At 45.2% G+C, this 12,854-nt stretch overlaps 1 protein-coding gene across 4 annotated transcripts in view; it reads left to right on the top strand.

The window, feature by feature from the left end:
- Positions 1-3,089: 3,089 nt before the first annotated feature.
- Positions 3,090-12,854, top strand: part of AASS (aminoadipate-semialdehyde synthase) — a 58,822-nt gene continuing 49,057 nt past the window's right edge. For 2 of the 4 annotated variants that reach the window (XM_045576359.1, XM_036425626.2), the window contains exon 1: positions 3,091-3,217. The gene's annotated coding sequence lies outside the window, so the exon portion shown is untranslated. Of the gene's footprint in view, positions 3,218-6,403; positions 6,419-12,854 lie in introns of those variants that run through there. The other 2 variants (XM_036425627.2, XM_045576363.1) reach the window with 2 other exon arrangements.

Raw genomic sequence — 12,854 nt, 5'->3', positions numbered from 1 at the left:
TGTTTCATTTTCATTTTAATTACTTTCTTTCTCCTGTCTCCAATCTTTTCTCAGTCCTTTAAGACATCTTTTTTTTTTTTTTTTTTTTTTGAGACTTTCATTCAAGAGACACTGAAAGGAAGAGCACTGGATTTTCCCATTTATTTGACTATATTAGATTTGCCATGTGTCAGTGAAATATATGACAAAATTTGCATTCCCCAAATGTATACATTATAGCATATAACTCTCATCTGATATATAAAGCACAGTGATGTGTAACTGAAAATTTCTAAGTTGTAGCGGACTTACCACAGTAAGTAAGCAGGAGATGAGGGCAGTCAACGTGCTCCGTGAGGTATACCCTGCACAGGGAATGGACTCTCCAGGGTGCCACGGGCCTTGGGGACGATGTGAAACATTAGGGATCAACAGGGATTCACCCTGAAAATGCCAAGGGACTTGCAATTTTCTCAATTTGGATAATTGTGACAGAGTCCTTAAAGCCAGCAAAGCCTGGAATATTTGTTTTCTGGAAAAAAATTTGTTCACCCTCTGATATATATAGATTTTAGAGAGGAAAGGAGAGGGAAAGAGAGATAGAAACATCAATGATTAGACAGAATCATTGATCAGCTTCCTCATGCATGTCCCCCACTGGCCATATGTCCTGACTGGGAATTGAACCATGACCTCATAGGTCAATGCTCAACAGCTGAGCCAGACTGGCTGTGGGACCTACCCCTGCTTTAAATGGAATGGAGTTGTTGATTTCTTAGGTAGCTCCATTCTTGGTTAATTCCAAAGCCCCTTTGGTCAGGTGGCACTGCCTATAGCTTCCACTACCCCATCTTTCCGAATTCTGGTGACCATCCCTCCCTCTGGCCTGGTTCAGGCCTACAGGGAGTTCTCATGGGGCACAGCACTGTCTGTCGTTGCCCTCCGTTATCCCTGTACATGCTATGCCCTTCACGTCTTCAGTTGGCTTGTGCCGTCTATTTCCTTCTGAGACCCCCGACCTACCCATCACATGCCCCATGCATTGTATTGTGCTAGGAGCAGCAGGGGGGAAAAGGCAAGGCCAAATACACATACTTGCTTTTATTGAGGTTTTTATGATGATGACAGGTAAGGGATGGAGAGGTAAGATCAATACAAATGACTATTCTATAGGGAAGGCTGCAGTAAGAACAAGAGAGATAGACACATAAGACAGAAGGGAGAGATCACAGGTGGTTGAAGTGGTGTTTGAACTGCACCCTAAGGGATGGGTGAGCTTCAGAGAGGTGGACATTGTTATAGATGAGAATTACAGGTAGGTGGACAACACAGAAAAATAAATGATAATCACTTTCTTTATATAGACTCTTGGCAGAACACTTTGGACATCATTTCAGTTTACCCTCACCGTGACCCCATGAAGCAACATTGTGTGAAGGACTTTCGGCCGCGTTCTAGGGTTACTGAGAAGCGCGGAGGCTTTTTACTCAGGCCAACGAGATGGTCAGAGCTGTGTGCTTAAGGGAATGCAGTCCAGGAGGTGTACAAAGGGGTTTGAAGGAGGGTGATAGTAGAGGGATTTGAAAGGACAGGTTAAGGTGGACAGGCCAGAGGAAGAATCAAAGCAAACCTGCGGTTTCAGGTCTGGGGAGGTGCTGATTAGGAAGTTGGCGATATCAAGGTCCTAGCTGGGAAACAGAGCAAGAAGAGAAGGCTTAAGTGTGTGTGTGTGTGTGTGTGTGTGTGTGTGTGTGTTTGTGGTTTGTGTGTGTGTGTGTGTGTCATCAGGAAGATCACTTTGGATATGTGAAGCTAAAGACACAGAGGGAAATTCCTACTTCCAGAGAAGATTCTAATCTAATGGGCAATTAGAGGTGTGAGAGGAGTTGATAAGAATATTCTAGGCTCTAGATTATTTATTTTTTTAAATATACTTTTTATTGATTTTTTGCAGAGAGGAAGAGAAAGGGATAGTCAGAAACACCAATGAGAGAGAATCATCGATCAGCTGCCTCCTGCACACCCTCCCCCCCTACTGGGGATGTGCCCACAACCAAGGTACATGCCCTTGACTGGAATCGAACCTGGGACCCTTCAGTCCGCAGGCCAAAGCTCTATCCACTGAGCCAAACCGGTTTCGGCAAGGCTCTAGATTATTGACCTGAGAGTTTGATAGTTTCACACCTCTGTGGCAGGGATGAGAAAAGTGAGTGTTGGAGAAAGTTATAAAAACAGGAGGGAAGAGTACCTCTGGCATTGACTCCTTAGCGGGACAGGACCACGGATGGGCTTCGGACGCTTCCCAGCCTCCAGTGCTGAGGCTAATGGTGTTGATGAAATGCATTTCCCCCTGTTCCTCTGGGGCCACTTAGGACTTTTAAAGAATTTTGGGCTTTGTCAAACACTCATGACTCACAAGAATCATTGGACATGGATACACTAATTTTTTTTTTTTTCAGTCTCATTTTGCTGGGCTCAAAAACTGTTCTACGGCCAAAACCAGTTTGGCTCAGTGGATAGAGCATAGGCCTACAAACTGAAAGGTCCCGGGTTCGATTCCAGTCAAGGGCATGTACCTTGGTTGCAGGCACATCCCCAGTAGGGGCTGTGCAAGAGGCAGCTGGTGGATGATTCTCTCTCATCAATGTTTCTAACTCTCTATCCCTCTCTTCCCCTCTGTAAAAAATCAATAAGATATATTAAAAACAAAACAAATCAAAACAAAAACAGCTGTTCTAGGAACTGTTACCTGCCTCCAGCGGCGTGCTGTGAACGTGCTTTGAAAAAAAAAGTATATTGCTGAACAAACGCAATGGATGGGAGCTCACAACTTTTTCCAGGAAATGCACGCATCCCTGTGGCGTGTGTGGCCCAGGCTATTCTCGTCCTCCCGGGTCTCCGCCTGCCCTCCGCCGCGGACGGCAGTGAACTCGGTCAATAACTGTCCTGGGAGGACCGCTGGCCCCCGAAGGACGCAGGTCAGCGGGCGGCGGGGAGGGGCGGGGGCGGGCATGACCCAGCACCTGGGAGCGCCGCCCATTGGCGGAGGAGGAGGTTGTTCCCTCAGGGAGGCCGCTGATTGGCTGCGGGGGGGGGGGAGGCATGACGTCCCCAGAAGTTGAGCAAACACCTCCTCCTCCCGGCTCGCATCCCAATTGTTGCCGCGACTCCGGGGCCTACCCTGCGGGCTGCGGGAGCAGGGAGGCGGCGGGGAGCGGTCGGCGCCCAGGAGGACGAGGTGAGGAGGGGGCGGCGGGCTCCGCCGGCGGGATGCGCCGGGAGGGCGCGGGCGGGACGCGGGGTGCGGCCGGGAGCCCGAGGGAGCTCTGCGTCCCGCTCCGGCTCCCGCTCCTCCCGCTCCGCTCTGCCCGCCGCCCGCAGGCTCGCTCTGGCCGCTGCACGCTGGGCTGGGAGCGGGAGACTGACTGAGGCTTCACCCCGCAAGGGGGGCTCCTGGCGCAGCTCCCAGCTTGCAGAACTGGAAGGGGGAGGCAAGCAATTCGGATTTCTTTTTTTGGCGGCGGAAGGGGGTGGGACAGCCGAGGGGTAGAGATTGGGGTTGAAGCCCAGGAGCAAACTCTGGGTTGATCCTTAGACTGAGTGCGTATTTCGATGGGCTGGCTGCGGTGGATGGGAGAGGGGGCATTTTGGGGGGTGGTTGATGGAGATTGTGGGGGGCAACCCCCACCCCCGCCGCCGTCTTTCTGTGCAGTTGTTTCCCAGTTCTGGCCTGCAAGCCCAACTCTGATCACAAACTTCTTACCCTGGCCATCTCGGGCTGGCTTTGATATGGACTCCCCCCCCCCCCCCACCTGCACCCCTCCCCTCCCCCCAGAGCTGCAGGGTCTGTGTGGACCAGTGAGGAGCTCGCCCGGCGAGTGAGTGCGGGTAGAAGCTGTTTGCCTGCCTGTCCTGCGTGATGGAAAAGGACTCCAGTGTCCTCACAACTTCCAGAAGAGATGTGCTTTCCAGGCGCCGGTTTTAGGGGAGTGGAAGCGGGGTGGGGGCCTGGAGAGGGGGGAGGACAGCGAGCTCAGTAACCTGAACAAAAATGAACATGTTTTGATACTGCGGGTCATCAGGCATCGGGATGGGGAGAAGATGCAGCTGTGATTATGCAGGTGTAGCTAAGCTGTACACAGGCCGCTGACCCGGGCAGTGGCTTTCACATACTTTATTTAAAAAAAGAAACCACTCATAGGGCTTTGTGTGGTCGTGCTATTGTCTATGTGTGTGCGTGTGTTTTGATTTTGCCACTTGCACTTCCTTTCCCGCCTTTTCCCCATGAAGACTAGGCTTCCTGACCCGGTGACCTAAGCGGGTGGCTTTCCTGCAGAGTGAGTTAGGAGGACAGAGGTTTAAACCAGCGTTCCTAAGTCACTCTCCCACTCTCGGAAATTCGTATTTGTTACCAGTCTCCCTTGTTATTGGTGGCAGCAGCATCAGCACTTTAATTTGAATTCTTTACAACCGAAAAATTCCCCCCTAATGATCTCTGTTTAAGCCTTAACCAAGCATGGCATGGGAGTTTGGAAGTGGTCTTTCAAGTGTAGGCAGTGTCCCTTTAACAAAAAAGTTTTTATTTTTGCAAATATTCGTTAGTGGGTTTTTTTGTTTTATATAGAAATAAAACTATAAATAGTGGCAAATTTTCTTGGTGAGGCCACAACAAATTCCTGAAATTCATGGAGTCACAGAAACACTGTGCATTTTGAATGGGAAATAACCAACAACATTATCGCCATGTTAACCTCAGGTGAAATCATTTAAGATGCATTCTTATTTCAGGGATGTAAAATGTGAAAAAATAAAAAGTCTAAAATGTGATGAAATGCAGCATCAGAAGGGTAAGCTATTTATCCTGAATGCCCAGGCCTAACGGGGGGAGAGGGGGGTAAGTGTTGAAAAGGGGGCCTCCTGGGCTCCTTTTTTGGATGGAAGACCGAGAGGGAGTCAACATGAAGCCATTGGGAAGGCCTCACCACAAGCATGTCAAACTCAGAGGCTAACACGAGCCAGAAAAACAAGGTTTAAGTTTACGTGGGTTGCAAAAAAAAAAAAGCTTCAATTTTCATAGAAACACAGGTTTATTTTGATAGACATGCTGAATACACAGGGCTGAAATAAATGAGTCATCGCTAAACATTAAATAATAGAACATTTTAATAAAAATTAGTATTTCTTCTTGAACATGAACTTGCCAGACACTGAATAACTGCACAAATTAATACGCGTAACGCAAAGAAACCCATTTTTCTTGTTCTCCGAAAGCAAAATATTTCCTGTTGCGCACATCAAACAAGTCAGTGTAAGATTAATGACATAGTAATCGGCTGCTAAAATGTTTGTGCTAGTATTAATGGAGGAGATGGTGGACCTGTGTGTATGGCGAGAAAGGGAAATGAGTGCAACACGATTATAGTAATCAGTCATTAGTAAATGTTATAGTTCGTTATTAATAATCATTATGTATAACAGGATATTGTAAAAATTAAGTTACTAAACTTTTATTAAAACGTTTCTTACATACCGTTATATTGACTGGTATGTAAATATTCATTGTGGGCCGCGGGCCGTGAGTTTGACATGCTCGCCTACAGGTCTGACGAAGAGGAGAGGAAGGTGGTGTCTTCTGCTGGGGGTGTCACTGCGCTCATCTCGGAGGAGCGGGCAGGCTTCGAGACTTCATTTGTTAGCGTTTCCGGAGTGTTTGCAGCATGTGAGGCGGCGCTCAGCACTTTATATGTATTTGTTGAAATGAACTTCACAGCAGCCCTGACTCCATGTGCAGGTAAAACATAGACAGGTGGTTATGCACCGAGGGCACAGAGTGAGTGGAGCCCAGTTGCCAGGCCGTCTGTGGAGGCAAGGAGTTGGTGTACCTTTGAGGTGTGCCCCTCCTGTTGCAAGCTCTGAGCTCCGGCTGAGGGCCGTTGGTTAATGCAGGGAACAGGTGAATGTCTGCCTCCCATAGTCTTTTTCGTGTTTTTGCTTCCTTGTTTAGTATACTTTAGCTGGATCTCCCTGAGTCAGAGTGTCTATTATGTTCTAAAATTCTAATGATTTTGTGATCCACAGTGCCTGGGCACTAATATTCTTTTTTTTTTTTTTTTAATATGTATTTTTTATTGATTTTTACAGAGAGGAAGAGAGAGGGATAGAGAGTTAGAAACATTGATGAGAGAGAATCATTGATTAGTTGCCCCTTGCACATCCCCCACCGGGGCTGTGCCCGCAACCAAGGTACATGCCCTTGACCGGAATCAAACCCAGGACCTTGCAGTCCGCAGACCGACGCTCTATCCACTGAGCCAAACTGGTTTTGGCACTAATATTCTTAATAGACTATGAGAGCTGAAAAGGACTTTTGTACTACAATCTAGTCTGGAAGAGGAAACTGAGAAGGAACCTACAACTAGTTATTAGTTTCAGCTCCCAGGTGTGAATTTTCCTACCATATCCTATTGCATGGCATAACATTTATTGGTCTATAAGACCTTGGCAGAGAATAGCCTTTTTTGTTGTTGTTGAGTGTTGTGGCTAGGAGTTGGAGTGGGGAGGGGAATATGAGTCCCTGTTTGATGTGCCTATTTTGTTTTCTCTGCTGCTTAGGTCTTTATGATGTTCGCTTAAACTTGGTCATTGATTCATTCTTTTTTTTTTTTTCTTTTTTTTTTCTTCTTTTTTTTTTTTTCTTAAAACATTTGAGCTCTCCTATGCACCAGTAACAAAAGATGAATAAAACACCATTTATTCCCTCAGAGCATTTACAGTTCAGCAAAGAGACAAATAAGCGGAGAGACATTTTGGATGAGTCTGCAATTCAGAACGAACTTTGCATTCCATCTCAGTGAAACAAAATCTGTGGGCTAGCCACCAGGAGAATCTTGGGTCTCATGTCCTTGGATATCTATGCTTACCTACTTCATGGGCTTGAAACTTATGACTATTACTAGACCAGGTTAGTTAAAATTATTAGAGTCCACCTACCCAAGTCTACTTAATTTTGTTTTTAAATTTCTGGCCGGCTATAAGGAGTTTAATGTGGAAGCGTTAAAGGATGTACTTGTGCAACAGGAAGTACAGATATGGAGGGAGGACGGTGTTACTGCATGCCCTAGCTTCGTTCTAGCAAGCCTTGGGGTTGGAAGGTATTTGAATTAGTTCTAGGCCATCATCAGGTGTTCTGTTAATTTGTAACTTTTTTGGACCTCGCCAGGATTATTATGGTCTGAATACCACATACTGTGTAGTGTGGGCCAAGGCACATGGTCATGGAGCTTTAGTACCAGGGCTTCCTGGAAAACCATGTTTTGGTTTTTTTTTTTTTTTTTTTTTTGGTTTTTTTTTTTTTGTGTGTGTGTGTGTGTGTGTGTATGTGTGTGTTTTTAATAGACACTTGTGGTTTTTGAGTGACGTGGAAGGGCAGGAATAAAACATTTTCATTTCTCATCTGTTTCCTTATTTTGTTCAACTCAAGGCTACTCCATTCGTTAGTCTCTCAATATTTAATCAAGATGGGGGTCTGATTAGTACAACAAATAATTGGCATTGAGAAATCTCTCCATGGGATTGAGTTTTAGCTATTGAATTGTAGTCTAGAGGCATTATTTTAAAAATCTAAAGGACAAAGAGCACATCTCTGACTACTGGGCTAGAGTTGGGAGATTTGGACTTCATTTGTTAGTTAGGAATTTGTAATCCTTTATACATGTCCCACTGGGAACAACAGAAATTATTATAGGAGGCCCTTTTTGTACTTAACTTCTTGTATTTAGATCACAAATTGTTCTGGTTTAGGTTTGTGAGTTTAAAACAACAGAAATTAGCCGAAACCGGTTTGGCTCAGTGGATAGAGCATTGGCCTGTGGACTGAAAGACCCCAGGTTCGATTCTTATCAAGGGCATTTACCTTGGTTGCGGGCACATCCCCAGTAGGGGAGGTGCAAGAGGCAGCGGGTTGATGATTCTCTCTCATCAATGTTTCTGACTCTATCCTTCTTTCTTCCTCTCTGTGAAAAATCAATAAAAATATATTTAATAAATAAATAAATAAATCAAAGAGAATTTAGGTGGCCCTTTTTGTACTTAAGTTCTTGTATTTAGATCACAAATTGTTCTGGTTTATTTGGTGGTTTGTGAGTTTAAAACGTTTCCTGGTTAGGTCGATGCTATGAAAAGGATTGAAGAGACTTAAAGGATTTTTTAATATTAGATGAAAGAATAAAAATCTCTATGTAGATCTCAGCTCTATTAAACAACCTACCACTTTTACTCATGAAAATCAGCACAAATGAAATAGAATGTTTTATGGCATAAGTACTACCTAAACAGTAGCAGATAGATATAACGTAACCAGTTAACTGTCACAATATATTGGATTTAATTTAAAAAGTAACACTGCTTGCGTCTATAGACACTTATGGCATACAAACGGTTAATCCAGTGACATTTAAAAGTTATGCCTACCAGAATAGTAGACAGTTTTATTGTGATTCATTTATAGATACTTGGAAAATGATTTTTATAAACCACAGAAAATTCCTGATTTTCATGGGGCTCACTACCTTCAGGGTCATTCTGACTCTAATATTCAGTTACAACCAGTAATTGATAATTCACCAGTTAGAAACAGTAATTGATACTTCTCCATCAGATTTTTAAAATTTTTTAGAAATTCATGAGAGGAGAGGGAGAGAGAGAGATGAGAAACATCAATGAGCTGCATCTCACATGAGAGAGAGAGAGAGAGAGAGAGAGAGAGAGAGAGAGAGAGAGAGAGAGAGAGAGAATGAGAAACATCAATGAGCTGCATCTCACATGTTCCCCATCGGGAATAGAACATGCCACCTTTTAGTTTACAGGATGATGCTCCAACCAAATGAGCCACACCAGCCAGGACTCACCATCAGATTTTATTGGGGGCCATTTAATTAAATGAAATTGTCCCACCCTGGGATCCCATGAAAATGAGCAGAAATAGGATTTCTGCTTCTTTAGAAGTACCTAACATCATGCTATACACACCTTAGGGATACACCATATTTTTTTTTGAATTAAAGAAGGAAATCAAAACACCTCTTCTATAATCAATAGGAAAAATCTAACTCCATCAAGAACATTTTGGGCTTTTATGATATTTTTATTTAAATATCATAATTGTTCAAAGATCAATCTGCTCATCATTTGAAAGGACCTTTCCAAATACATATCAGTTCCTATGAGCGTGGCTTTTCCTCAGGTAGAATCTTTTATAAATACCAGTACACCTCACAAAATTTTCTTTGTTTCCTTCATGTGATTTGGGGTGATGAAATACTTAATCACCATAGTTTATATCATGGTCACTGAAGGAGAACTGTGGGATATGTATGGAGTGCTACACTCTATCTATCCATCTATTTCTATCTTTTTTTCAAAGGTGGAGCTTTATTGAAGAACAAGTACAGACTCCCCTGTGGGGAGAGGGAAAGAGTCCCACAGAACGGACTCCCACATAGGGAGTGAGAAAGGGTCCCCTCTATTTCTATTTTTAATCACCATTTTCCTTTTCATTTGTCTCAAAAAGGATAGAAAATACCAAGAACATTTAAGCATGTTCTCCTTCTTCCCCTGGTTCTCATGTGTACATTGCAAAGATCGATAATTTGTGAGTTGAAAGAAATTCTTAAGGTACTGCAATATCACACACTGTGTCCTATTGCTAGAGCCCATCCCCTGCTTGTCCCCCTGTCTCTGTGCCTGTCTGAGCACTTAGTTCAGAGAGTACTCCCATGACTTTCAGAGTCATTTCCAACTCCCGATCAGTTCTAGGGAAGTAAAATGTGTACCTTAGTGCTCTTCTTGTTTTACAAAAACCTGGGATAGAATCTTTTAAATTTCATTTTATGCTGTTGAAGCAGTAGCCCTTCCTGTGTTGAAGGGAAGACTTTAGCGATTGTCAGGAGAAGGCTCTTGTTCTCCTCCCCTGACTGGGTGACACTTCTCTTTCCTCCACTAGTTCTCTCCTCTCGCTCTTCCTTATTCTCCTCAGATCTTTCTTTTTCTTCTCCTCTTGTCTTCCACATCCTCTTTGCTCATGCTGCAGGCCATTTTCAGCACCTGTCACCGTGCAGTGACCTGGCCAGCGCCCGTGGGAAGCCAGGGGCCTTCCTTCTGTGCCTCACTGCAGGCATTGCCAGGAATATATTTATACATGTTGATCATTTCCTGATCTCCTCGGAAAAACACACAAATTCCAGGACAGGGACACACGGAACAGCCAACCTGGGCATTTCTCGGAAATAAATACCAGACACCTGCCGTCCGTCACCTGAAAGCAATGGAGAGACCTTCACTGCTAGATGGTTCAGGATAACCTTACAGTAGGGGTGTCGAACTCAATCAGAGAAGGGGCAAAATCTAAAATCCAGCCTAAATCGCGGGCCGAATGGTTTACTGAACAGTCATAAACTGTCATTGTGATGGAAACGCAGCGGAGTGCAGTGATGACAGCGTGGTGCGGGCCACATTGCAAGGCCTGGCGGGACGGATTTGGCCCGCGGGCCTTGTGTTTGACACGTGTGCCTTACAGTGAGATGAATGGTGGGCCCGGGAAGTGCTAGGCTGACACCAAGTTTCCAGTTCAAACAGTTAGCAATGCAGTGATCCCGGCATGCATGTTTTCCTGAGCTCCCAGAGAACTGGACTTGAACTTGGCCAGGGACCCAGGAATGGTTTTTGGTGGCACGTGGGAAAGAGGTAGGTAGAGGCAGCCCACGCTTGGGGAGGAATTGATCATTCACTAAGACTGTCAACGCCGATGCCATATGGACCTGTTCGGTTTCTGAAACAAGCTGGCAGCAGGAACACCCTGGGTCAGGTCTCCATGGTGCGGATCTGCAGGCTTCAGCAAAGAGAAAATCCCGAGTGTTACATAGGAACAGGAATCCTGCTTCTGCTTCAAAGCGCCAGTTCTACCTAGACTCCGCGTCAGTTTTTTCACCTGTAAAACAGGGTAACAAGTGTCTACCTATTAAGACTGTTTGCAGGGAGAAAATGAAATAATATCTGTAAGGTGCTCGGCCTGGTGCGTGGCATATATGCGGAGTCAGTGATAACCATAGTTAACATTTCTTTGAAGACAAAGTTTTGGGACTTGTGATTTGAGACTTGCCTGCAAGCAGGAAGAGTAAAAGCAGCCTCCCACATAAACTGCAGAGGCTCCCACCTGCTGCTTTCTGTTCCTGTCCCCACGGAAAGCCCGCCTTTGCCGGTGTCTATGTGCCTGTTACATACGTGTGTCTGTGACTCTCCTACCACATCGCGCCCCTCCACCCCGGCGGAGGAGGAGGGAAGAGGAAGAGGGATGGTCCCTGAGGGAGGAGAGGCTGTGGTTATGAGGTTGAGGGGGGAGAGGCTATATTTCTGAAAGTGCTCCCTCATGTTAAGAATTGCTGTAAAGAACAGATGATGTGGCGTCCCTCCACCACCTAGGGAATATGAAGTACAGCTTCTGCTGGGAGGATGGGGCCATGTCTGGGCTTACCTGTGTGTTAAAAGAATCGCGTGTCTTTGGAGTGGGTTCTATTGGAGAACATAGGGATTTGGGTGTCCTGGCTGCTGCCCTTTTTTTGTTTTTGTTTTTTTTCTTCTTCTCTGTCTTGGGAGAGAATAGCTGCTATGTGCTTTGGCTTGGGTTTGGCCTCAATGTTGTCTCTTTTAAAAACAAGAGTATGTTAAGTAAACCGCCATTTAGAGAGGGCACACAGCAGTCTTTTCCTGAGGTGCTGATCACCGATGCGGGCCCTAACCACCTGCGTGCTCACTCGCTGCGGACAGCCCTTCTGCCCATGCCCTTTCCTTCCCAAAGCCTTCTGAGAGGGCGCCTCGCTGGTCCCTGTGCTCTTGTGCTCCGTGGTGCTGTGAGCTGCCTTCTCGGGGGGTGGTATTTGTATTTGAAGAGGGGGGCAGGTATTTGTATGGCCCCAGGTTTTGGATAAACATTCCCCATCAGCATGGTGGGTCTGATTTAGAGGTTGCAGTCTGATGTAACCGTAATGTATTCTGTACCGATTTGGCTTAATGCTAGTAGTAATTGGTAGAACATTTCTGGGAGGTGTGAAATCATGTAATATATATATGTGTGTGTGTGTGTGTGTGTGTGTGTGTGTGTGTGTATATTTCAGAAACGAGGGAGAGGCAAAGAGATAGAAACATCAGTGATGAGAATCATTGATCGGTTGCCTCCTGCCTGCCCTTTACTGGGGATCAAGCCCGCATGTGCCCTGGACCTTTCAGTCCACAGGCCTATGCTCCATCCACTGAGCCAAACCCTCTATATTTTGATGCCAACCTAAACATAAGAGCCTAAACATTAGCATCCAAATTATCCAGTAAATTATCATCTGAAATGACATTTGACTACCAAGTGTATTTAGCCATATGGAGAGGGATAGAATACTGTTTGATATTTGTGCTCTAAGACTTTATGTAAACTAATACTGCTGAAGCCAGTTTGGCTCAGCGGATAGAGCAGATAGAGCGTCGGCCTGCGGACTGAAAGGTCCCGGGTTCGATTCTGGTCAAGGGCATTTACTTGGTTGCGGGCACATCCCCAGTAGGGGGTGTGCAAGAGGCAGCTGATGGATGATTCTCTCTCATCGATGTTTCTGACTCTCTATCCCTCTCTCTTCCTCTCTATAAAAAAATCAATAAAAATAACATACAAAAAAACTAATAGTGAGCCTCCGTGTAAACATTTCAGGATTGAATCAATGAGTGAAATTTTGCAGTCTGGAATAACAGCAAAAAAAACCCCAAAAAACTGGTTGAGACAGGCTCAGGTTTAATATGAGAGGAGGATTGTTCTGGAAAGGAAACTCTGGGAAAGGGAA

The sequence above is a fragment of the Pipistrellus kuhlii genome, unplaced genomic scaffold, assembly GCF_014108245.1.
Source record: "Pipistrellus kuhlii isolate mPipKuh1 unplaced genomic scaffold, mPipKuh1.p scaffold_m20_p_10, whole genome shotgun sequence".
Taxonomy (NCBI): domain Eukaryota; kingdom Metazoa; phylum Chordata; class Mammalia; order Chiroptera; family Vespertilionidae; genus Pipistrellus; species Pipistrellus kuhlii.
Note: the sequence above shows the minus strand (reverse complement) of the source record. Positions and strands in the feature narration are given on the sequence as shown.